We start from the raw sequence: 26,405 nt of genomic DNA, 5'->3' as shown, positions 1-26,405 counted from the left end.
TACTCATGTTTATAGTTAGTTCGTTGAAAAATAATTTACTACCCTTTCCAAAATATTGGTGTTTGCAGTTACTTACATCCAAACCAATTTGCCACCTTTTCCAAAATATTGGTTTTATCTTCATTTACTCCTAAACAATATTACGCCTTTTCCAAAAAAAATGATGATCACATTTATTAGTTCCGAAATAATGTTACACTTTTTTACCTCTCCGAGTGACGTATGTCACGGAGAGGTATTACACCGGCCGTGTCTGTCTGTCTGTCTGTGTGTCTGTCTGTCAGACCCCACGTGACCGCGTTCGCAGTTTACAAATCGGAGCAAACAAATACCCGATTTCCGGAACGCGTTCGCGGTTCACGGAAATTTGGTCATTCATCTACCAACACCAGTCTTTACTAACTGGCTTCTAAGGACCACAATCTGCTAGTCTTTGTCCATCCCACATGGACACTAGTCTGTACGTGCTTGCTTCCAAGCACCACCAACTTCTGTTCTTCGTCAATTTCACTTTGACTCCAGCTTCTATGCACCACCATCTTCTGTTCTTCGTCAATTCCACATTGACACCAGCTTCTAAACACTACCATCTTCTGTTCTTCGTCAATTCCACATTGACACCAGCTTCTATGCACCACCATCTTCTGTTCTTCGACAATTCCACATTGACACCAGCTTCTATGCACCACCATCTTCAGGTCTTTTGTCCATTCCACATGGACGCCGGTCAGTACATTCTGGCTTCTTTTCCACCGTCATCGTTTGGTTTCAAGATATACGCGGCGAGCGGCTAGGGTTACGAGAAACGTCTAGCCTCCCAATGGCAGGGCTTCCACCATCGGTTCACGCGAATGCGTTTTTATCTATTATTTGGTTTTAAGATATACGCGGCGATCAGCTAGGGTTACGAGAAACGTCTAGCCTCCCAATGGCAGGGCTTCCACCAAAGGTTCACGCGAATGCGTTTTTATCTATTATTATAATGGAATCGAAACATATATATACCCCAAAATTTGAAGAAAGCGGGCAAGAAGGGTACCCTTCACTTTAAACGTCAATATTAGCAAAGTTTCGAAAGATATTATGAACAACTTTATTTTAAACGATTTAACTATTTTTAAAGTTATTTACTGGCGATTAAAATAATTAAAAATAATTATATTTATTTAAATATTAAAGATAAACCCAAGTACCGAAGTCGTTAAATCATTGCCTCCTATATCTATCAAGGCCCGTGCATTGCGTTATATTTCCTACATTGCCTCCTGTATCTATCAAGGCCCAGGCATTGTGATATATTTCCTTCATTGCCTCCTATATCCAACAAGGCCCGTGCGTTGTGATATATTTCCTTCATTGCCTCCTATATCTATCGAGGCCCGTGCATTGCGATATATTTTTGAGAACAACAACCAAAATGGGAAGCTCCTCTCAGAACCATAATAATTTGCTTTCTCTGTTATATGAAATGAAAATATGGATAATATTTTCGGCAATTCGATTTGAATGGCTCTTTCTGATGTATCATTCTCTCAGCACTGTTCATAATGGACAGGAACGTAGAGATTCGAGACACTAGGAATTACGATAGTGTTTCAAATCCTCTGTAATGAGGGCTTAAAGGCTTGGAGTGAGTCGAAAGATAAATACACATCCAATTTTTTAGTTGTACCATGCGTACCACAATGTTGGCAGGCGTTTATTGAAGGATGCTTGGGTACTAGTACAGACTGTTACGTGTACCAAGTTTCCTAGCATCCAACAATAAATAGGATTCATAAAAGCCAGTGTTACGCGCATGTCATGGGTCAAGTCGTTAAATATATCGACGCAGTTAAATATCTGATGGCATTATTTTATCCACTTTCTCATTGCGTTTCGAGAGGAAGTTCAACTTTGGCACGGACGACAGATGGCGCTCTTAACCTTCTACCCCCAAAAATCGCTGTTGTCTGCTCGTTTTCCCCTTCCGCGTTTTTTCGTTATAAACTTAACTGTTAAGATAAAATTTCATATTTCCTAAGACAGATAAGCTTCTACTCCTTTCATCTTACTCCCAGTTAGATTTAACCTTGTTAAACATAATCAGATGAATTTGAGTTACAATGTCGTAAAATCCTGTGCATACAGTTACCTAGGAGTGATAGAGACATTTTTAACGATGCCTAGAGATGATTAACTTAAGCGAAATTGTTTCACGTTTGAATAAAAATACCGCTTCCAGTAGTGGGTTTATAGTACTCCTTGTTTGTGTAAGATTAGTGAAGCTGTAGAGCGTAATCATGGTAAACGCTGAAAAATATATATTTTCAATAAAAACACCGCTTCCACTAGTGGATTTCTACTCCTTGTGTTTGTGTAAGATTAGTGTAGGTGTAGAGAGTAATCATTATAAACGCTTAAAAATATATTTTCAAAAATGAAGAATATAGAACATTGCTTAAGAAAAATCCAAACGGCTAGGTATTGGTAAAAAAGACATGTGTAAGCTATTTGTAGATGAGATATTGTTTTACATGTTTTAAATGAGGCTAAAACGTCCACTATTGTGTCTAAAAAAGTGTTGGCAATGTATATTTTTTAAATATGACGGAATTGCGGTTGATATGATAGCGCCCTATTTGCGAAAAAAACCTTTTTTAAACAGTTGAATCACTCTTTGATAGAATTTCAAGAGAAGAAGTTAAGCGTTAAATTTGCTCGATTAATTTTGTTAGCGCTACGTATTACTGAAGGAGATTGATTTTGCCAATCTTTGTGAGTATTTAACTGCTTAATAATTATTTTGGTTAAGTGGGAGCCTAGCTTATGTGTGATTGGGTTGTGCCTTCCATGTTTTGGGGACATTTGCTTTTTGTGTGGCGAGGTATGATTCAGCTTTGATATGGACAAATGTTAAAAATCATACTGGTAGACTAAGAATACGGTTGAGGTATAGCGAGAGAGTTTCCACAGCAATTGAGAGATATTGAAAAGGCTTGAACAATTGACTATTTTAAAATTGAATTCCTGCACTTGCAAAGAATTAAAAAAAGCGATAGATGCATATATTTAGGTTGTTTAAAGGGTAGTGATAGTCATCTCCACTCGGAGAGGTAATATTTTGGCTTTCCCAACTTGTCTAAAATATCGTTTATCTTCATTTAGTTCTCAAATAATATTACGCCTTTTCCAAGCCGTTTATTTTTAAATATGAATAAAATTGAAGCTTTCTTGAATTATTACTCTATCCTGCTATGAGAATGGAAATGTTTCAGCGTGTTTTTAAAATCTCATATTTAATTTTCCGTCGCGAGTCCTTGTTGTAAATTTCTGCAGAACGCTTTTAGTCAAGGACGGGCGCAGACCGCGTTAGGGCTACATGGCGGTAAGTGCGTGCATTTTGAAATTTTAAAAAAAAATTTCACCGACTTGCGGCGGGTTTAGAATTGTTTTACTATTTTTTTCGAACTCCCCGTGGTCTGTTTAGTCAGAATCAAGTGTTGGTTGAGTTAATTAAGTAAAGTAAAATCCTACCCAGATTTATATTCTTGTTAATTAATAGATTCATTCTATAAGTTTAAGTGTAGATCGCAACACGCAGTGATTTCGTTGGTGAACTTTGCATTCCGAAGCAAATAGAAAGTTTGTGTATTATCAAGAAATTCAATTTGGTGTCGTAACTTTTTTAATTTGCATCTTGCAAGTTAATTAGTAGAATATTATTTCTGTTGTGATGACGGCTACTGTTCCTCACAACAACATGAGAAGAATGTAGAAAGGAACGCAGACGCTACTCAGGTTCAAATCAGTCGCGCTTTTCAACGGTTTCTCCCACTTGAACTGCTCAATCCTGTATTGGTTTTCAAAATCCAGATACTTGAAAACTTGCGTTTCGAAAAAAGGGTGCCATGCTGCAATAGAAAATAATCTTCAAACCAATTCATAATTTGCGATAAAATTCTTACTGACTTCAGTTGGACGGACTCATGCACATGGGGACTTCTTCTCACCCAAGAGGTGTTGAACATGGTATGCATGTAGTCGAAGCCAACTTTTTGTTGCGAAAAATAAAATCCTCCTTTGCTCATGATGAACTCTATCTTATTGGGTTTGTTGTACTCTGATTTCAACATACTATTCAGGCCTTCGATCGTTGTGATAGCAGCTTTAGTCCCTGAAATAATCGGAATGAAATAATTATATTTCCTTAGAACGGTGAAATGACAGTAGAAAACTTCCTCCTCAATGGCGCTTAGCCATTCCTTTACAACAGGGTCCTGGGTTGCCTGTAGATACGCGCCAAAGACATCATAAGAAATGAGCAATTTAACATACTGAAGGATATTCACCGAAAATTTGAGCTGTTGGTATGTTTCCTCGTTCATTGCTGTTGTAAGTCCCGATTTAATCAAGTCCGAGAGAGTGTCGATGCTTTTGTAGCTTTCCGTGGTGAACTCCATCCGCATGAAGCAACCCAAGTAGAACAGAATGAAGGTCACTCCGATTAGCCACGACGCAGCCAGCAGACGACAAGTAATGTGTGGCAAAACGGAGGGAAACGCTGTAGGGAACAAAATTATCCCGTTGGCTTTACCATGAGTGATTTAAGCGCCAGCCATCTTTCGTTATGGGGACATAATCTTTGGTAATTTAGTTCCTCATAGAAAACTGGTGAATTGTTATCAGCTGTTTGGGGTGCGCTTAATCGCTTACGTTCGAGGCAGAAGAGCGACGCGTTCTCCCAGACATTTTCTAGGGTTTCTCGGGCCATTTTCTGGACAACTTTCTTAATAGGCATCGATTTGTATTTGTTTGTTACGATGGAGTAAGCGATGGGCAAAATGGACAGAACGACCAAAGTGAACACAATTAAAATCACCACCTAATTGAACCGAGAATGGAAATTAATCAATTGGGTGTTGAATGGAATGTTTATTGAGGAAAATTTACTGGCGTGTCCATGTTTAAGAAGGACAAGGAAGTGGACGTGACTCTCTTCGGAACAGCCGAAAGGATAATCGTGTTGGTCGTTCCGTAGGGAAAAGACTGAGTGAAATATTCCAGTCGTTTATCGAAAATTGAGCGTGACGTATCCAACGTGAAGATATGAAATTCCTAAAACCATCTTAAGGATTAAGTATTTATAATTCTTAATTACGTAATTAACTATAAGCGTTTTAATCACTTACAGTGAACAAGTGTAGCATAGATTCGGTATATAATGAATTTAAGTAAGGAATTGGAACAGGAGTCCACTTGACTCTGTAAATAGAGCGACAAAATGAATTAAAATATGACCTTAATTTATTCTTAATAGTTTTCATAAATTGAATCATATTCGTTTCTGAGGGATAATTAAGATAACATATAAGGAATTTTTCATATATTTTTGTCTCAAATCACAACCAAACGGGTTAACCCCTCGGTTCGATTACATTAGAGCTTTCCGCATTTCGCAGATCGATTTCGTCAAAAGAGCGAGCGAGCCAAGATTAATTCATTGCGTTAAGGCGATTCTTTCTCGCTCGCCCCAATTAATAGTTGTCTAATAGTTTGAAATATGAAATTTACTTCATGTTCAGGGATCGTTTTAAATACTGCCGCATCATTTCGTTCTCGACCCTTTTATTTATGCTATAATGAAATTCCTGAAAATAAATAAAAGTTCAAATGTTCTAGAAAATGGATTTTAATCCCGAGACTCTGGGCAATCTCGCTTCAACAATAATTATAAACTCACTGCAAGTGTCCCGTAGTTAATTTCGGTCTCATTGGCGAACCTATTATAAACCACTCATTTGTGAAAATCAAGGATAAATAGCATTTACGATTTGAAAATTCAAATTCTATACCTGTATTTGAAATATCGATTATTTCCCAGAAATTCCATTTCGTTCAGCGCCATTTTGGGCTCCACTTAAATCATAACGTGTTAAATCCGAAATTCGAATTACGACAATCCTATTATCGTCAAATCTCTAAAATTTTCGAGGCATAACGATTTTGTTAAATTTGAAGAAAGTTTGCTACGCTCCTTCGAGTACCTTTTTACGTTTAAGTGTGTTAAGCCTCGTGCCGAACAGTTTGCAAAATGAATAAAAAAAATATCATTTTAATAGCTAATTTTGTTAACCAAACACTCCTGCTAATGTTTCTGTTGCCAGGGTAACTGAAACGAAAATGATGAATAATGCATTTTTCCAATCAATATTTTTAATTTAAAATAAAATCCAGACTAAAAGAGTTGTACTTTTAAAGTTTAAAACATGGAAGGGAATGGGTTTTGTAGGGGAATTTTACCCTTTCTAAGACTGAATTCTGCTATGTACAAACTCTCGTTACATATAGTCTTGGTCTTGCTCGTTGCCCCACCTCCAATCTTTTTCGTTTTTCAAGAGGTGATGAAGTGAACTGGCGATTTTAGCGAAATCTTTTATAAATCGCCTGTTATAGCTCGCCATGCCGAGAAAACGTCTAAGTTGACGGACGTTCCTTGGTGTAGGGAATTCGGCCATAGCTTCTGTCTTTTCTGGGTCCACCTTCACACCAAGCTCCGAAACAGTACGTCCCAATGCTGCGCTCAATGCCAACCCTGCTTCCAATAACCGATTGAATACGTTTTCCAACGTTTCTATATGTGAATCAAAATCTGCGGTGGCGATAATTAAATCGTCCAAATAAGCGCAGACGCCTTTTCCCGATAGCGATAGGTCAGCAAACATGTTGTTGACCATGCGCTGAAATGTAGCCGGTGCACCGGTGAGACCAAACATGACAACTTTTGGTCGAAACAATCCGCTCGGTGTCACGAACGCAGCTATATCGCGGTGTGGCTCATATATCGGTACTTTATGGTATGCGGCGTTCATGTCTAAGGTCGTTATGAAAGCGGGCTTATGGATGGAGTCTAAAATGTCGTCTATACGCGGCAACGGATATGCGTCTTTTCTAGTTACACTATTAACCGGTCTAAAATCTATGCACATTCTCGTTTTCGACTTTTGCATAACTAAAAATGCTGGGCTTGCCCAGGGGCTGTTACTTGGCTCAATTATATCTAACTTAATTATATCACTAATAATGTTTTCTAAAATCACCCTTTTGGCTGGGTTGAAACGGTATGGGGGACTAGTTTTAGGTAACGCGTTCCCCACGTCAATATAATTATAATGTTCGATTCTTTCGGTTCTACCGGGAATCGTGGAAAATATGCTTTGGAACCTATACACCAAGTCCCTAAGCTGTTCCTGCTTCTCAAAATCTAGAGTATCGGTCCTTTCTAAGGCTGCTTTAATTCCATCATAATCGGTGAAACGGTTTTGATGAGCTAAACTACAACACAATGGTACCTTTGCATTTACATTCTGAAATTCTATTGGCTCGCTATCCTTATCGGGCCAACTAAAACAATTTTTCCCAAAATTAGCTATCATACCCGTTTCCCGTAACATATAACGACCTATAATACAGGAATACTCTATGTTCGGAACGTAGACCGCCTCAAAACTTAACTGTTTCTTCGGTAAACCAAAATCTACTTTAACTAAACCTTCTGTAGCCAAAAGTGAACCATCTGATTTAGCTAATGTTAAATTATTTTGTTTTGTGCAATATCCGAATTTTTCTATAAGGGGTTTTATTGCGCTGTTAAGCAAAGTATGAGTGGATCCAGGATCCACTAAAGCTAAGCACGGTATAGGACCTACACAAATATCCAGATAATCTTGGCCCCTACAAAGTTCAGTGGTTTCGTTATACACGAGCTAGTGGGGTTCTCCTTCTTCTTTACCTCGATGCGGGACGGCTGACCCCTTTTTGGCCGCCCGCCACTTCGTTTCCCTTTTCTTTGGTTATCAGAACCGGCCCATTTTTATTTGGACAGTGAACATTTTTGTGCCCGAACTGATGGCTTTCGTAACACTGAATGTTTGAAAAGTAAGGGGCACTCCTTCCGTGTTCTGGCCGGTTACTCGGCCTAGACCAACAATTGTCTATGGTATGCCCCTGCTTTCCATAGCGCGCGTATTCACGAGGACGAGCACCGTTATTTTCTCTTTGAAAATTTTGACGGGTTGGTTGACCGGCAGTGTTCGCACTATGGTTAGCTACATTTTGATTTAAGATCGAAGGCTGCCTATTCCTTCTTGCTAGTCTTTCTATCATTACCGCGTCATCAATTAAATCTCGTAACGTGGCATAACTCTTCGTTATGAGATGGATTTTAATCTCCTGTCTGAGATTGTGTCTCGCTAGCCTGACTTGTTCGGCTGACGAAAGGGGCTCATTTAATTGTCCAAACAATTTTTGGAGGACGTCTAAATATTCACTGACCAATTCCTGTGTTTTTGTAAGCGTTCACTAATTTTATCCTTGACATGTTCTTCATTAGTCGTACGCTCGAAACGAGCCCTACATCTACTTTTAAATCGGCCCAGTCATGAAATCCGCCCTCTTCGTCAAACCAGTCAAACGCTGGACCCAACAACATTGTCGACATCCATCGTTGAATAAATTCTGATTCAGGCTGATTGCTAGTTAGCATCACCTGTCTCGCTCTCTTCAAAAACTGTTTCGGACTGGGGTCTGACGGATTACCGGTGTACGAGGGAATGTTTAACGGGGTAGAATAAGTAAAGGATGACCCTGGAAATACTGGAGTGGGAGCTACCATAGATCCTCCCGAGTTTGCTGTATTTGGACTTACGCTATGGGCGCTAGCGTTGGACGGTACAAATACGGCGCTTGCCGCACCTGACGGATAATGCATTAGGGTTTGAATCAAGTTTTGTTGAGAATTTTGGGTAGTGATTAATGAATCAATACGTGTTAATAATGCGTTTAGGGCATAGTGTGGGAGTACTACATTCGAAGAAGCGTTAAGTGAGGCATTACCGCTATTATTACCAGTGGGAACATTACGATTACCGACGGGAACATTACTATTACCGATGGGAACATTATTATTACCAGAATTAACATTACTAATTAATCTAACACCGAGACCCTGAGTTCCAGGAGGGATGGTCTGAACGGGACCTGCTGTGGGAACACTTTGCGTTTGTGCCTGACTCACATTGGGATGAAGAACAGTAGGGAAGCTAGGAGTTGTAGGTTGTGATCTAATAGGCGACGGTTGTCTGGAATGCGTAGGGGTTGCTGACAAAAACATGGTTTCGTTCACACCTTGCGCCGAATCATAACTTGGCTGACTTATCGCGTTGCGTCTCTCATAACGCTCATTACGTAACTGTTTTAATGTCTCTACTAACGTTGAATCGGATCTACTATAAGTATTAGCCATAAACAAAAGCTTTAGTTTCGGTTACCACAATTAAACCACTTAAACCATTCGATACAGTACGTTAACTAAAAATCAAAAACACTTTCAACCCTGCACAGTTACCGTAATTACACACTATCTTACAACCCTACACATCTAATCCTACTACTAGCATTTCCTTATTCAATTACACTATTTACATATATATGAACAAAACCATGGTATTCTTTCTAACGCCCGTCTTACACTTCGAATACAGCCTTTGTATCCCGGACCGACCCCCATTTTATCGATAAATACTTTTACCTCCGGGTTCCTCCTCGCTTAACGGTAGAGGGTGGGGTTAGAGAGTCTTGTCCATATGTCTAGGGGATTTGTTTCTACTTTTGCGTTAGGAATAAGAAGACCATGCTTTGGGTTTCGCAAATACTCCAGATTTAATCATCAATCAAATCAAAACAACAATTCAACAAACAGCAAAATATGCATTGGCCTTACGGCCGTACCAATGCCAAATAAAAGACGTCAATAGTAAATTAAAAATAAATCTGTACGTTACAGTTTGTACCGAGCGTCCTGTTCCTTGACCGCCACGACGCGTAACCGGGTGCCGAATATTTACAAGATATTTACATATATTTACACGTCGCGCACCTCGCGTATGCCATCGGGGCTATATCGCCTTTTCAGAACGTCGTAGTTCTCAGGAACTCTTTTATTTTTTTGGCTCCTCTTGCAAGGTTCGGATCTCATATTATCAAGTCATTATCTCCTGTCTCTCCTATGGAGTCCGTCTATTTATGAGTTTTCATTTTGGACCCACACCTATGTCCACCAATTGGGACCGCGTCCCGGAAGCCCGCGAAACTGCTTTCCAATCAAACGAAAGCCCGAGAAACCTTTGCCAATCAGGCAAGTGTTGGCGTCAGGTCACATCACGCGTGGTGCACGTGGACCGCTCGCCATTGGTCAGAGGCATTCCCGGGGCATGCTCGACCCTGGAGGTAACTTTCTCACGACCTCGAAAGTTCGAACACCTTAGCACTGGTGGTCGAGGTCGTGATAATAATCCTTTAAAAGAAGAACGCTTTAATTTTTACAATGATTTCCCTCCGTGCAAAAAGGTTTTCGACCAATGTTATGTAGAAAGTACCAATTGCCTAGGTAGGGCTATATTTTTGGTTGGCGACAACCTAGGCAATTGGTACTTTCTACATAGCATTGATCGAAACCCTTTTTGTCAGAAATAGAAAATACAAAAGAACTATAGGCACGGAGTTGAACCATGGGGATTACCAGCGGTTCTCACTTGGGATGGTCACCGCTAAAACCTTGCGAAAGTAATGTTTAAGCTATAAATAGGATCAGGAGACAAGAAAGGAGCGAGGCCTAACACTCTAACCATGGCGCCTGAAAGTCGTGCTAAAAATATAACCCCTTTGTTACTCTTCGAGCGACCAGCGCCCGAGAGAGTTTAAAGGAGGAAATAGTACACAGAACAAGGCGACCCAAGGGCTCGTAATAGTAGCCACATCGTACGAATGAATAGCCCCTCTATACCTACCTTTATGAATGGATAACCCCTCTATACCTTACCCTAATGAGTGAATAATGCTATCTTTTACAATGCTTAAATGATTTACCTTGCATAAAATCAGAGTGAATAGCCCCTCGATGCCCTACCCTAAACAGTGATAAAAACTTCTGCCCGGTTGATAAAAATTTAATATGCTTTTGCCTCTCCAACCGCGAAGTTATCTCCTGGCCTCGGATAAGATCATGACTCCTAGTTGAAGAGATAGAGGGAGAGAGAGAAGGGGACCGTGCCTGTGACAGACCTCTCTCTCCGAGTATATTGCTTTATTCGAGACCGTCTCTTTACAAGCGATTTTAGGCGAGGCTGTATAGTACTGGGCTGGCAAGTGAAAGGTCCGCGGTTCGATTCTACGTGGAGGAAGAAAAGTTAAAAAAATAATTTATTCCCTGTATTAAGTTTAAAACTCCACCTGTGAACTGTTAACTAAAAAGTAAAATGTTTTCTCTCGACGTTCAAAAATGACGATCGAAAAATTTGATAACGCCAAAGGCAGGACTGTGACACTCCTACTACTACTACTACTACTACTACTACTACTACTACTACTACTACTACAAGAACAACAGGGCAGCGGCCGTATTCTGCAGAAAAGTTAAGCTCCTCCTTCTGCCCTTGGCTCGCTGGTTGGACCGTCAACCATTGCCCTTGGCCTTTTAATTGGCTACGTCTACCGATGACGTTCCTTGCCTTGGCTCAGTGATTGGAGGTTCAACCGGCAAAAATAAGCCTTTTAATTCAGTTCAGTTTGAGTTTCAAGTTGAACCAAATTTCGGTGTAAGGTCAGTGTACAGTGTAAATTTGTCGCCAAAGATCAGTGCTGCAACCTTTCACCCGAAACGTTTAAGCTATTAACGCCACCTATCGTATGAATTGAATAGTAATTTCGTGCCGTCTGCTCTTTCTCAATTTTAAATGACGTCAACGTATTTGACACAGCCGCTTGTTAAGGTAACATCGTTTAATGTTGAAAGTTATATATTTTCACGTAAATAATGTGCTTGACATATTTGTATAAAAAATTAAAAACCAATTGTAATTGCTGAATTAAGTATTAAACGTCAAATCTTTCCCTGTTTCCATGTTTTTACTTTGATAACATCGAACCACAACTACCTAAGCGTAATGAAGGCATAACGTGAAGGGCACACAGATTTTTGTATCAGTAGTTTTATTGGTAATGGTGAAACAGTAATTTTTTCATTCCTGTGTAATTTAACTTCAACTTTTGAAGTTGTAATTACATGTATAATTATATGTTCTAACATTGGTAAGATTTATTTGTAGTTATTGTATTGAATTATACATAGTAATGAAACATGTTTAAAAAACTGAAAGAGGCGCCGCATTCCCTCTATAAGTTGAAGGTTGTACCCTTGTTATTCATCAGTGACTTAGGTAACACGCCCAAGAGAGGACAAAGATGTGATAACATATCACAAAGCAGGTAAATGATGTCCACCGCCAACAGAGAACCCTTTCCCAAGGTGACATTCCTCAACAATATTCCAATTGTTATAGAAGAACGTGAAGCTCTTCGTATTGCAAATTTGGTAAGTTCTCGTAATGTATTAACCATGTTATTAACATTATTTTTTGTTGCAGGTGGGTGCAAGCTTCTTGAATAGCCTTCTTCCAGTTTTTGCTGAAGATTCCTCAAAGAGCCTTCTGCTTTCCATGAACATGGTGCTCATCCACTTGCCACTGAAGAACACAGACATGGTCATAAGAATGGTTTCTATTCGACGTAGGGTATAATAGTCCACCTTCTGAAAATTTCATTAGGACATTTTTTGAGATAGAGGGTTGCTGCAAAGTCAGTTAACCATTAAGAGTTACTGCGGTGTCCTTTTAATTTTATTCTTCACTTCAACATTTCATTGTTCTTTTTTCCATCATTCCTTGCTATTTTTTCTGCATGCATGGCCTTATTCCTTTATTGTTTCATTTATAAATGGGCTAAACTTTCTTATAGCCTAGTAAGAAAAGCAAGAAACGCTCATAGCTTCCGCTAATGCATGTTTGGAGGCCCTACTCATGTTTGCGTCTGTTTGGCAAATAATGACTGAAAATGAAAGGGCTAGGAATGAATTCGAAAAGCTAAGGTTTGAAAATAAAAGGTTTAGACTGGAAACCGAGAGTATTCAAGCCAACATCATGACCGAAGTAAAAAATTGCAGCCTGAAAATAATGACTAGTTTTGTTCTTTGAAGACATGCTCAAGCGAAGCATGTTCTACTTTACTGCAGATAATATTCTAAATGCCATGATAGGTTGTTTGAATAACGTCTCCCTGTATTTCGATTATTTTCAATGCTCAATTTGGTATGCACTTTCTTCATGATGGCATAAACTCTCTCTGATTATTGTATTCTCCTTTGTGATTTTATAGTACTCATTGTAGATATTCTATTAATTCATTAACACCAAAGTTTCTTTAATATCCAATTTGACATGTACTTTTTTTCATTCTCTCATTATAAATAGTTATTTTTTCGCGTTTAATCCATATAATTTATTACACGCGATATTTGCGTGTATTTTATGATTTATTTCTCGCATACGTGTTAGTTTACTGTTAACTTGTATTGTAATTTAGTAGACGCTTCATTTAATAAGCGCGTTAAATTATTGCATGGGTTATATGCATGCATTGAATAATGTATTAGATAGACATCATAACATTTTTTTAAATTATTTGGATTTTTGTTATCATTGACCGTTATTATAAGGGGTTGTGAGCCTGTGTGGATAGTGTTTGTCATCCTCATAGAGCTAAGTGGAGCCGGGGAGGGATTTAAAAAAGAAGAAAAAGTCTGTTACCGCCTTTAATGCTTTAAAACCGTTAATGGCATGTTTTTAATCTGTTCACATTAGAATTATGTTGATGATGTCTAGCCCGTACTCAAGATGACATTATTTATTTTATGTTGATGATGTCTAGCCTGTACTCAAGATGACATTATTTATAACCAGCATGCCAGCACCCAATCAGTCCCGATACACTCTCAAACCCAAAAATTCGGCAATTTATTTTCCACGTGTATTAAATTTTACATATTTCTGACTGTCAAGAGTTCATTGCTTTTTTCTGTTGCATGATTGCAATTTACATCCTCCGAAGTCTTCATGACCACATACCTATTTTAAATATAACTTAAACTATTCTATTGTCATTCATTAGACCTATTTCAGATTTACCATATTCATATTAAGAGAAACAAAGGGGTGATTATACCAATTGCTGCATACTGAAATGCTTACTTTTCAAGTAACTGTTCAATGGGAAGGTGTAAATATGGTTACTGGTTATGTTTTATAAGTTATGTCGATTTGCAGTTGTAAAGCGCTTCCGCGACTTCCAGTGTTAGTTGCGAGGCGCAAATGGCTTGACACTCAGTCTCTGGATAAGCTTTTTCGTCAGCAGTTGGAAGATATACCTCGTCTGCGAGAGGAAAGGATAAATATTGATTAAAGGGTATGGGTGTATCTCGCTCATGAACACACCATTCCATGAGAATATAATAAGTGCGAAATTGTTAATGCCACAAGAGCATGAACGAATCATGGAGTTGCTCTTGCGATTTTGGTCATGCTAAGTGCTCAAATAAGGCTTTAACCATTCAGTTACCACGGGCGATCAGCCCTCTCACCTTTTTACTGCAGTGACTTCTATACTGCGATCGACAGTTGCCACACAATCTGAATAAGTAATAAATAATAAAAGAAATAAATTAAATGGTGTGTTTTTATTTAAATCGGATTTTTAAGGGGGAAAATTAAATAGTTTAGTTGAATACTTCATAAATTAATTAATCCTTCATAAATTACACTCACCACTTTTCTCGACACGTTGATCAACGTCGGGAGGTTGATAGAAAGTGTTGAAATGTCGTCTGCTGTAAGTGCGTTCAGCACATAGCGTTACCGAAGCAACCAGTAAAACCGGTGTTTAACCGGTAACTCATTTGTCAGTTTATGAAAAAACATTTTGAATTTGCTGTATAATTTGATAGTTTACATCTGAGTCTGCGCGGAATTTTCACCAATCACTGAGCCAAGGCATGTAACGTCATCGGTAGACGTAGCCAATTAAAAGGCCAAGGGCAATGGTTGACGGTCCAATCAGAGAGCCAAGGGCAGAAGGAGGAGCTTAACTTTTCTGCAGAATACGGCCGCTGAATACACAAACTCACGTTGTGAACGAAGGAAACTGAGCCCCTTGAGTCTAGCGCCTTAGACCGCTCGGCAACCCTAACTTGGATTCATTCAATTGGGACGTTGTATAAATTACATCTCTTCCAGTTAATTTCATAAAACATATCGTGTCAGAAGTGGGATTCGAACCCACGCCCTCAAACGAGGACCAGGAATACACTGATTCACGTTGTGAACGAAAGAAACTAAGCCCCTTGAGTCTGGCGCCTTAGACCGCTCGGCCATCCTGACTTGGATTCTTTCAATTGGGACGTTTTATAAATTACATCTATTCTAGTTAATTTCATAAAACATATCGTGTCAGAAGTGTGATTCGAACCCACGCCCTCATACGAGGACCAGAATACACAGATTCACGTTGTTAACGAAGGAAACTGAGCCCCTTGAGTCTGGTGCCTTAGACCGCTCGGCCATCCTGACTTGGATTCATTCAATTCGGACGTTTTATATATTACATCTCTTCCAGTTAATTTCATAAAACATATCGTGTCAGAAGTGGGATTCAAACCCACGCCCTAATACGAGGACCAGAAAACACAGATTCACGTTGTGAACGAAGGAAACTGAGCCCCTTGAGTCTGGCGCCTTAGACCGCTCGGCCATCCTGACATGGATTCTTTCAATTGGGGCGTTTTATAAATTACATCTCTTCCAGTTAATTTCATAAACCTTTTCGTGTCAGAAGTGGGATTCGAACCCACGCCCTCATACGAGGACCAGAATAGACAGATTCACGTCGTGAACGAAAGAAACTAAGCCCTTTGAATCTAGCGCCTTAGACCGCTCCGCCATCCTGACGTGGTCACTTCCAATTTGGACGTTTTATAAATTACATCCCTTCCAGTTAATTTCATAAAACATATCGTGTCAGAAGTGGGATTCGAACCCACGCCCTCATACGAGGACCAGAATACACAGATTCACGTTGTGAACGAAGGAAACTGAGCCCCTTGTGTCTGCCGCTTTAGACCGCTCCGCCATCCTGACGTGGTCACTTCTAATTTGGACGTTTTATAAATTACATCTCTTCCAGTTAATTTCATAAAACATATCGTGTCAGAAGTGGGATTCGAACCCACGCCCTCATATGAGGAGCAGAATACACTGATTCACGTTGAGAACGAAAGAAACTAGGTCCCTTGAGTTTGGCGCCTTAGACCGCTCCGCCATCCTGACGTGGTCACTTCTAATTTGGACGTTTTATAAATTACATCTCTTCCAGTTAATTTCATAAAACATATCGTGTCAGAAGTGCGATTCGAACCCAGGCCCTCAAACGAGGACCAGAATACACTGATTCACGTTGAGAACGAAAGAAACTAGGTCCCTTGAGTTTGGCGCCTTAGACCGCTCCGCCATCCTGACGTGGTCACTTCTAATTTGGACGTTTTATAAATTACATCTCTTCCAGTTAATTTCATAAAACATATCGTGTCAGAAGTGCGATTCGAACCCAGGCCCTCAAACGAGGACCAGAATACACAGATTCACGTCGTGAACGAAAGAAACTAAGCCCCTTGAGTGTAGCGCCTTAGACCGCTCGGCCACCCTGACTTGGATTCATTCAATTAGGATGTTTTATAAATTACATCTCTTCCAGTTATTTTCTTAAAGCATATCGTGTCAGAAGTGGGATTCGAACCCAGGCCCTCATACGAGGACCAGAATACACAGATTCCCGTTGTGAACGAAAGAAACTACGCCCCTTGAGTCTTGCGCCTTAGACCGCTCCGCCATCCTGGCGTGGTCACTTCTAATTTGGACGTTTTATAAATTACATCTCTTCCAGTTAATTTCATAAAACATATCGTGTCAGAAGTGGGATTCGAACCCACGCCCTCATACGAGGACCAGAATACACAGATTCACGTTGTGAACAAAGGAAAATGAGCGCCTTGAGTCTGGCGCCTTAGACCGCTCCGCCATCCTGACTGGGATTCATTCAATTGGGACTTTTTATGAATTACATCTCTTCCAGTTAATTTCATAAAACATATCGTGACAGAAGTGGGATTCGAACCCACGCCCTCATACGAGGACCAGAATACACTGATTCACGTTGAGAACGAAAGAAACTAGGTCCCTTGATTCTGGCGCCTTAGACCGCTCGGCCATCCTGGCGTGGTCACTTCTAATTTGGACGTTTTATAAATTACATCTCTTCCAGTTAATTTCATAAAACATATCGTGTCAGAAGTGGGATTCGAACCCACGCCCTCATACGAGGACCAGAATACACAGATTCACGTTGTGAACAAAGGAAACTGAGCCCCTTGAGTCTGGCGCCTTAGACCGCTCCGCCATCCTGACGTGGTCACTTCTAATTTGGACGTTTTATAAATTACATCTCTTCCAGTTAATTTCATAAAACATATCGTGTCAGAAGTGGGATTCGAACCCACGCCCTCATACGAGGACCAGAATACACAGATTCACGTCGTGAACGAAAGAAACTAAGCCCCTTGAGTGTAGCGCCTTAGACCGCTCGGCCACCCTGACTTGGATTCATTCAATTGGGATGTTTTATTAATTACATCTCTTCCAGTTAATTTCATAAAACATATCGTGTCAGAAGTGGGATTCGAACCCACGCCCTCTTACGAGGACCAGAATACACAGATTCACGTTGTGAACGAAGGAAACTGAGCCCCTTGAGTCTGGCGCCTTAGACCGCTCCGCCATCCTGACTTGGATTCATTCAATTGGGACGTTTTATGAATTACATCTCTTCCAGTTAATTTCATAAAACATATCGTGTCAGAAGTGGCATTCGAACCCACGCCCTCATACGAGGACCAGAATACACTGATTCACGTTGAGAACGAAAGAAACTAAGCCCCTTGAGTGTAGCGCCTTAGACCGATCGGCCATCCTGACGTTGATTCATTTTCTTTGGACGTTTTATAAATTACATCTTTTCCAGTTAAATTTATAAAACATATCGTGTCAGAATTGGGATTTGAATCCACGCCCTCATTCGAGGACCAGAATACACAGATCCACATCGGGAAGGAATGAAACTAAGCCTTTCGAGTCTGGCGCATTAGACCACTCGGCCATCCTGACATGGTTTTATCTAGTTATTACGTTTTCAATTACATCTCTTCCAGTTATTTTCTTAAAACATATCGTATCAGAAGTGGCATTCGAACCCACGCCCTCATACAAGGACCAGAATACACAGATTCACGTCGTGAACGAAAGAAACTAAGCCCCTTGAGTCTAGCGCCTTAGACCGCTCGGCCATCCTGACTTGGATTCGTTCAATTGGGACGTTTTATAAATTACATCTCTTCCAGTTAATTTCATAAAACATATCGTGTCAGAAGTGGGATTCGAACCCACGCCCTCATACGAGGACCAGGAATACACAGATTCACGTTGTGAACGAAAGAAACTAAGCCCCTTGAGTCTGGCGCCTTAGACCGCTCGGCCATCCTGACATGAATTCTTTCAATTGGGACGTTTAATTAATTATATCTCTTCCAGTTAAATTCTTAAAACATATCGTGTCAGAAGTGGGATTCGAACCCAGGCCCTCATACGAGGACCAGAATACACAAATTCACGTTGTGAACGAAGGAAACTGAGCCCCTTGAGTCTGGCGCCTTAGACCGCTCGGCCACCCTAACTTGGATTCATTCAATTGGGACGTTGTATAAATACATCTCTTCCAGTTAATTTCATAAAACATATCGTGTCAGAAGTGGGATTCGAACTCGCGCCCTCATACGAGGACCAGGAATACACAGATTCACGTTGTGAACGAAAGAAACTAAGCCCCTTGAGTCTGGCGCCTTAGACCGCTCGGCCATCCTGACATGGATTAATTCAATTGGGACGTTTTATAAATTACATCTATTCTAGTTAATTTCATAAAACATATCGTGTCAGAAGTGGGATTCGAACCCACGCCCTCATACGAGGACCAGAATACACAGATTCACGTTGTTAACGAAGGAAACTGAGCCCCTTGAGTCTGGCGCCTTAGACCACTCGGCCATCCTGACTTGGATTCATTCAATTCGGACGTTTTATAAATTACATCTCTTCCATTTAATTTCATAAAACATATCGTGTCAGAAGTGGGATTCGAACCCACGCCCTCACACGAGGACCAGAAAACACAGATTCACGTTGTGAACGAAGGAAACTGAGCCCCTTGAGTCTGGCGCCTTAGACCGTTCGGCCATCCTGACATGGATTCTATCAATTGGGGCGTTTTATAAATTACATCTCTTCCAGTTAATTTCATAAAACATATCGTGTCAGAAGTGGGATTCGAACCCACGCCCTCATTCGAGGACCAGAATACACAGATTCACGTCGTGAACGAAAGAAACTAAGCCCCTTGAGTGTAGCGCCTTAGACCGCTCGGCCACCCTGACTTGGATTCATTCAATTGGGATGTTTTATTAATTACATCTCTTCCAGTTAATTTCATAAAACATATCGTGTCAGAAGTGGGATTCGAACCCACGCCCTCTTACGAGGACCAGAATACACAGATTCACGTTGTGAACGAAGGAAACTGAGCCCCTTGAGTCTGGCGCCTTAGACCGCTCCGCCATCCTGACTTGGATTCATTCAATTGGGACGTTTTATGAATTACATCTCTTCCAGTTAATTTCATAAAACATATCGTGTCAGAAGTGGGATTCGAACCCACGCCCTCATACGAGGACCAGTATACACAGATTCACGTTGTGAACGAAAGAAACTACGCCACTTGAGTCTTGCGCCTTAGACCGCTCCGCCATCCTGGCGTGGTCACTTCTAATTTGGACGTTTTATAAATTACATCTCTTCCAGTTAATTTCATAAAACATATCGTGTCAGAAGTGGGATTCGAACCCACGCCCTCATACGAGGACCAGAATACACAGATTCACGTTGTGAACAAAGGAAACTGAGCCCCTTGAGTCTGGCGCCTTAGACCGCTCCGCCATCCTGACGTGGTCACTTCTAATTTGGACGTTTTATAAATTACATCTCTTCCAGTTAATTTCATAAAACATATCGTGTCAGAAGTGGGATTCGAACCCACGCCCTCATACGAGGACCAGAATACACAGATTCACGTCGTGAACGAAAGAAACTAAGCCCCTTGAGTGTAGCGCCTTAGACCGCTCGGCCACCCTGACTTGGATTCATTCAATTGGGATGTTTTATTAATTACATCTCTTCCAGTTAATTTCATAAAACATATCGTGTCAGAAGTGGGATTCGAACCCACGCCCTCTTACGAGGACCAGAATACACAGATTCACGTTGTGAACGAAGGAAACTGAGCCCCTTGAGTCTGGCGCCTTAGACCGCTCCGCCATCCTGACTTGGATTCATTCAATTGAGACGTTTTATGAATTACATCTCTTCCAGTTAATTTCATAAAACATATCGTGTCAGAAGTGGTATTCGAACCCACGCCCTCATACGAGGACCAGAATACACTGATTCACGTTGAGAACGAAAGAAACTAGGTCCCTTGAGTCTGGCGCCTTAGACCGCTCGGCCATCCTGACGTTGATTCATTTTCTTTGGACGTTTTATAAATTACATCTTTTCCAGTTAAATTTATAAAACATATCGTGTCAGAATTGGGATTTGAATCCACGCCCTCATTCGAGGACCAGAACACACAGATCCACATCGGGAAGGAATGAAACTAAGCCTTTCGAGTCTGGCGCATTAGACCACTCGGCCATCCTGACATGGTTTTATCTAGTTATTACGTTTTCACTTACATCTCTTCCAGTTATTTTCTTAAAACATATCGTATCAGAAGTGGCATTCGAACCCACGCCCTCATACAAGGACCAGTATACACAGATTCACGTTGTGAACGAAAGAAACTACGCCACTTGAGTCTTGCGCCTTAGACCGCTCCGCCATCCTGGCGTGGTCACTTCTAATTTGGACGTTTTATAAATTACATCTCTTCCAGTTAATTTCATAAAACATATCGTGTCAGAAGTGGGATTCGAACCCACGCCCTCATACGAGGACCAGAATACACAGATTCACGTTGTGAACGAAGGAAACTGAGCCCCTTGAGTCTGGCGCCTTAGACCGCTCCGCCATTCTGACTTGGATTCATTCAATTGGGACGTTTTATGAATTACATCTCTTCCAGTTAATTTCATAAAACATATCGTGTCAGAAGTGGTATTCGAACCCACGCCCTCATACGAGGACCAGAATACACTGATTCACGTTGAGAACGAAAGAAACTAGGTCCCTTGAGTCTGGCGCCTTAGACCGCTCCGCCATCCTTGCGTGGTCACTTCTAATTTGGACGTTTTACAAATTATATCTCTTCCAGTTAATTTCATAAAACATATCGTGTCAGAAGTGGGATTCGAACCCACGCCCTCATACGAGGACCAGAATACACAGATTCACGTCGTGAACGAAAGAAACTAAGCCCCTTGAGTGTAGCGCCTTAGACCGCTCGGCCATCCTGACGTTGATTCATTTTCTTTGGACGTTTTATAAATTACATCTTTTCCAGTTAAATTTATAAAACATATCGTGTCAGAATTGGGATTTGAATCCACGCCCTCATTCGAGGACCAGAACACACAGATCCACATCGGGAAGGAATGAAACTAAGCCTTTCGAGTCTGGCGCATTAGACCACTCGGCCATCCTGACATGGTTTTATCTAGTTATTACGTTTTCACTTACATCTCTTCCAGTTATTTTCTTAAAACATATCGTATCAGAAGTGGGATTCGAACCCACGCCCTCATTCGAGGACCAGAATACACAGATTCACGTCGTGAACGAAAGAAACTAAGCCCCTTGAGTGTAGCGCCTTAGACCGCTCGGCCACCCTGACTTTGATTCATTCAATTGGGATGTTTTATTAATTACATCTCTTCCAGTTAATTTCATAAAACATATCGTGTCAGAAGTGGGATTCGAACCCACGCCCTCTTACGAGGACCAGAATACACAGATTCACGTTGTGAACGAAGGAAACTGAGCCCCTTGAGTCTGGCGCCTTAGACCGCTCCGCCATCCTGACTTGGATTCATTCAATTGGGACGTTTTATGAATTACATCTCTTCCAGTTAATTTCATAAAACATATCGTGTCAGAAGTGGGATTCGAACCCACGCCCTCATACGAGGACCAGTATACACAGATTCACGTTGTGAACGAAAGAAACTACGCCACTTGAGTCTTGCGCCTTAGACCGCTCCGCCATCCTGGCGTGGTCACTTCTAATTTGGACGTTTTATAAATTACATCTCTTCCAGTTAATTTCATAAAACATATCGTGTCAGAAGTGGGATTCGAACCCACGCCCTCATACGAGGACCAGAATACACAGATTCACGTTGTGAACAAAGGAAACTGAGCCCCTTGAGTCTGGCGCCTTAGACCGCTCCGCCATCCTGACGTGGTCACTTCTAATTTGGACGTTTTATAAATTACATCTCTTCCAGTTAATTTCATAAAACATATCGTGTCAGAAGTGGGATTCGAACCCACGCCCTCATACGAGGACCAGAATACACAGATTCACGTCGTGAACGAAAGAAACTAAGCCCCTTGAGTGTAGCGCCTTAGACCGCTCGGCCACCCTGACTTGGATTCATTCAATTGGGATGTTTTATTAATTACATCTCTTCCAGTTAATTTCATAAAACATATCGTGTCAGAAGTGGGATTCGAACCCACGCCCTCTTACGAGGACCAGAATACACAGATTCACGTTGTGAACGAAGGAAACTGAGCCCCTTGAGTCTGGCGCCTTAGACCGCTCCGCCATCCTGACTTGGATTCATTCAATTGAGACGTTTTATGAATTACATCTCTTCCAGTTAATTTCATAAAACATATCGTGTCAGAAGTGGTATTCGAACCCACGCCCTCATACGAGGACCAGAATACACTGATTCACGTTGAGAACGAAAGAAACTAGGTCCCTTGAGTCTGGCGCCTTAGACCGCTCGGCCATCCTGACGTTGATTCATTTTCTTTGGACGTTTTATAAATTACATCTTTTCCAGTTAAATTTATAAAACATATCGTGTCAGAATTGGGATTTGAATCCACGCCCTCATTCGAGGACCAGAACACACAGATCCACATCGGGAAGGAATGAAACTAAGCCTTTCGAGTCTGGCGCATTAGACCACTCGGCCATCCTGACATGGTTTTATCTAGTTATTACGTTTTCACTTACATCTCTTCCAGTTATTTTCTTAAAACATATCGTATCAGAAGTGGCATTCGAACCCACGCCCTCATACAAGGACCAGTATACACAGATTCACGTTGTGAACGAAAGAAACTACGCCACTTGAGTCTTGCGCCTTAGACCGCTCCGCCATCCTGGCGTGGTCACTTCTAATTTGGACGTTTTATAAATTACATCTCTTCCAGTTAATTTCATAAAACATATCGTGTCAGAAGTGGGATTCGAACCCACGCCCTCATACGAGGACCAGAATACACAGATTCACGTTGTGAACGAAGGAAACTGAGCCCCTTGAGTCTGGCGCCTTAGACCGCTCCGCCATTCTGACTTGGATTCATTCAATTGGGACGTTTTATGAATTACATCTCTTCCAGTTAATTTCATAAAACATATCGTGTCAGAAGTGGTATTCGAACCCACGCCCTCATACGAGGACCAGAATACACTGATTCACGTTGAGAACGAAAGAAACTAGGTCCCTTGAGTCTGGCGCCTTAGACCGCTCCGCCATCCTTGCGTGGTCACTTCTAATTTGGACGTTTTACAAATTATATCTCTTCCAGTTAATTTCATAAAACATATCGTGTCAGAAGTGGGATTCGAACCCACGCCCTCATACGAGGACCAGAATACACAGATTCACGTCGTGAACGAAAGAAACTAAGCCCCTTGAGTGTAGCGCCTTAGACCGCTCGGCCATCCTGACGTTGATTCATTTTCTTTGGACGTTTTATAAATTACATCTTTTCCAGTTAAATTTATAAAACATATCGTGTCAGAATTGGGATTTGAATCCACGCCCTCATTCGAGGACCAGAACACACAGATCCACATCGGGAAGGAATGAAACTAAGCCTTTCGAGTCTGGCGCATTAGACCACTCGGCCATCCTGACATGGTTTTATCTAGTTATTACGTTTTCACTTACATCTCTTCCAGTTATTTTCTTAAAACATATCGTATCAGAAGTGGCATTCGAACCCACGCCCTCATACAAGGACCAGAATACACAGATTCACGTCGTGAACGAAAGAAACTAAGCCCCTTGAGTCTAGCGCCTTAGACCGCTCGGCCATCCTGACGTGGTCTCTTGTAATTTGGACGTTTAATTAATTACATCTCTTCCAGTTAATTTCTTAAAACATATCGTGTCAGAAGTGGGATTCGAACCCACGCCCTCATACGAGGACCAGAATACACAGATTCACGTTGTGAACGAAGGGAAATGAGCCCCTTGAGTCTGGCGCCTTAGACCGCTCGGTCATCCTGACTTGGATTCGTTCAATTGGGACGTTTTATAAATTACATCTCTTCCAGTTAATTTCATAAAACATATCGTGTCAGAAGTGGGATTCGAACCCACGCCCTCATACGAGGACCAGGAATACACAGATTCACGTTGTGAACGAAAGAAACTAAGCCCCTTGAGTCTGGCGCCTTAGACCGCTCGGCCATCCTGACATGGATTCTTTCAATTGGGACGTTTTATAAATTACATCTATTCTAGTTAATTTCATAAAACATATCGTGTCAGAAGTGGGATTCGAACCCACGCCCTCATACGAGGACCAGAATACACAGATTCACGTTGTTAACGAAGGAAACTGAGCCCCTTGAGTCTGGCGCCTTAGACCGCTCGGCCATCCTGACATGGATTCATTCAATTCGGACGTTTTATAAATTACATCTCTTCCAGTTAATTTCATAAAACATATCGTGTCAGAAGTGGGATTCGAACCCACGCCCTCATACGAGGCCCAGAAAACACAGATTCACGTTGTGAACGAAGGAAACTGAGCCCCTTGAGCCTGGGCCTTAGACCGCTCGGCCATCCTGACATGGATTCTATCAATTGGGGCGTTTTATAAATTACATCTCTTCCAGTTAATTTCATAAACCTTTTCGTGTCAGAAGTGGGATTCGAACCCACGCCCTCATACGAGGACCAGAATAGACAGATTCACGTTGTTAACGAAGGAAACTGAGCCCCTTGAGTCTGGCGCCTTAGACCGCTCGGCCATCCTGACATGGATTCATTCAATTCGGACGTTTTATAAATTACATCTCTTCCAGTTAATTTCATAAAACATATCGTGTCAGAAGTGGGATTCGAACCCACGCCCTCATACGAGGCCCAGAAAACACAGATTCACGTTGTGAACGAAGGAAACTGAGCCCCTTGAGCCTGGGCCTTAGACCGCTCGGCCATCCTGACATGGATTCTATCAATTGGGGCGTTTTATAAATTACATCTCTTCCAGTTAATTTCATAAACCTTTTCGTGTCAGAAGTGGGATTCGAACCCACGCCCTCATACGAGGACCAGAATAGACAGATTCACGTCGTGAACGAAGGAAACTGAGCCCCTTGAGTCTCGCGCCTTAGACCGCTCTGCCATGCTGACATGGATTCTTTCAATTCGGACGTTTTATAAATTACATCTCTTCCAGTTAATTTCATAAAACATATCGTGTCAGAAGTGGGATTCGAACCCACGCCCTCATACGAGGACCAGTATACACAGATTCACGTTGTGAACGAAAGAAACTACGCCACTTGAGTCTTGCGCCTTAGACCGCTCCGCCATCCTGGCGTGGTCACTTCTAATTTGGACGTTTTATAAATTACATCTCTTCCAGTTAATTTCATAAAACATATCGTGTCAGAAGTGGGATTCGAACCCACGCCCTCATACGAGGACCAGAATACACAGATTCACGTTGTGAACAAAGGAAACTGAGCCCCTTGAGTCTGGCGCCTTAGACCGCTCCGCCATCCTGACGTGGTCACTTCTAATTTGGACGTTTTATAAATTACATCTCTTCCAGTTAATTTCATAAAACATATCGTGTCAGAAGTGGGATTCGAACCCACGCCCTCTTACGAGGACCAGAATACACAGATTCACGTTGTGAACGAAGGAAACTGAGCCCCTTGAGTCTGGCGCCTTAGACCGCTCCGCCATCCTGACTTGGATTCATTCAATTGGGACGTTTTATGAATTACATCTCTTCCAATTAATTTCATAAAACATATCGTGTCAGAAGTGGTATTCGAACCCACGCCCTCATACGAGGACCAGAATACACTGATTCACGTTGAGAACGAAAGAAACTAGG

General features: G+C 41.3%; 1 long non-coding RNA gene and 5 other non-coding genes across 6 annotated transcripts; all 6 read right to left on the bottom strand.

Annotated features, from left to right (window-relative positions):
- Positions 1-14,146: 14,146 nt before the first annotated feature.
- LOC149663711 (uncharacterized) lies at positions 14,147-14,503 on the bottom strand. Its single transcript, XR_016368431.1, has 2 exons — positions 14,364-14,503; positions 14,147-14,301 (listed from the first exon to the last, which is right to left on the bottom strand). It is a non-coding gene; the product is annotated as an uncharacterized LOC149663711 (long non-coding RNA).
- A 679-nt stretch (positions 14,504-15,182) lies between these two features.
- Positions 15,183-15,305, bottom strand: TRNAL-CAA (transfer RNA leucine (anticodon CAA)). The gene is made up of 2 exons: positions 15,268-15,305; positions 15,183-15,228 (listed from the first exon to the last, which is right to left on the bottom strand). It is a non-coding gene; the product is annotated as a tRNA-Leu (tRNA).
- A 3,657-nt stretch (positions 15,306-18,962) lies between these two features.
- On the bottom strand, positions 18,963-19,084 carry TRNAL-CAA (transfer RNA leucine (anticodon CAA)). The gene is made up of 2 exons: positions 19,047-19,084; positions 18,963-19,008 (listed from the first exon to the last, which is right to left on the bottom strand). It is a non-coding gene; the product is annotated as a tRNA-Leu (tRNA).
- Positions 19,085-19,151: 67 nt separating this feature from the next.
- Positions 19,152-19,273, bottom strand: TRNAL-CAA (transfer RNA leucine (anticodon CAA)). The gene is made up of 2 exons: positions 19,236-19,273; positions 19,152-19,197 (listed from the first exon to the last, which is right to left on the bottom strand). It is a non-coding gene; the product is annotated as a tRNA-Leu (tRNA).
- Positions 19,274-24,814: 5,541 nt separating this feature from the next.
- On the bottom strand, positions 24,815-24,936 carry TRNAL-CAA (transfer RNA leucine (anticodon CAA)). Its single transcript has 2 exons — positions 24,899-24,936; positions 24,815-24,860 (listed from the first exon to the last, which is right to left on the bottom strand). It is a non-coding gene; the product is annotated as a tRNA-Leu (tRNA).
- A 255-nt stretch (positions 24,937-25,191) lies between these two features.
- Positions 25,192-25,313, bottom strand: TRNAL-CAA (transfer RNA leucine (anticodon CAA)). The gene is made up of 2 exons: positions 25,276-25,313; positions 25,192-25,237 (listed from the first exon to the last, which is right to left on the bottom strand). It is a non-coding gene; the product is annotated as a tRNA-Leu (tRNA).
- Positions 25,314-26,405: the final 1,092 nt, after the last annotated feature.

The sequence above is a fragment of the Phalangium opilio genome, unplaced genomic scaffold (genome assembly GCF_054372755.1).
Source record: "Phalangium opilio isolate 3A_F unplaced genomic scaffold, DU_Popi_V2 ptg000061l_1, whole genome shotgun sequence".
NCBI classification, from domain to species: Eukaryota; Metazoa; Arthropoda; class Arachnida; order Opiliones; family Phalangiidae; genus Phalangium; species Phalangium opilio.
This window is presented reverse-complemented; position numbering and strand designations above follow the sequence as displayed.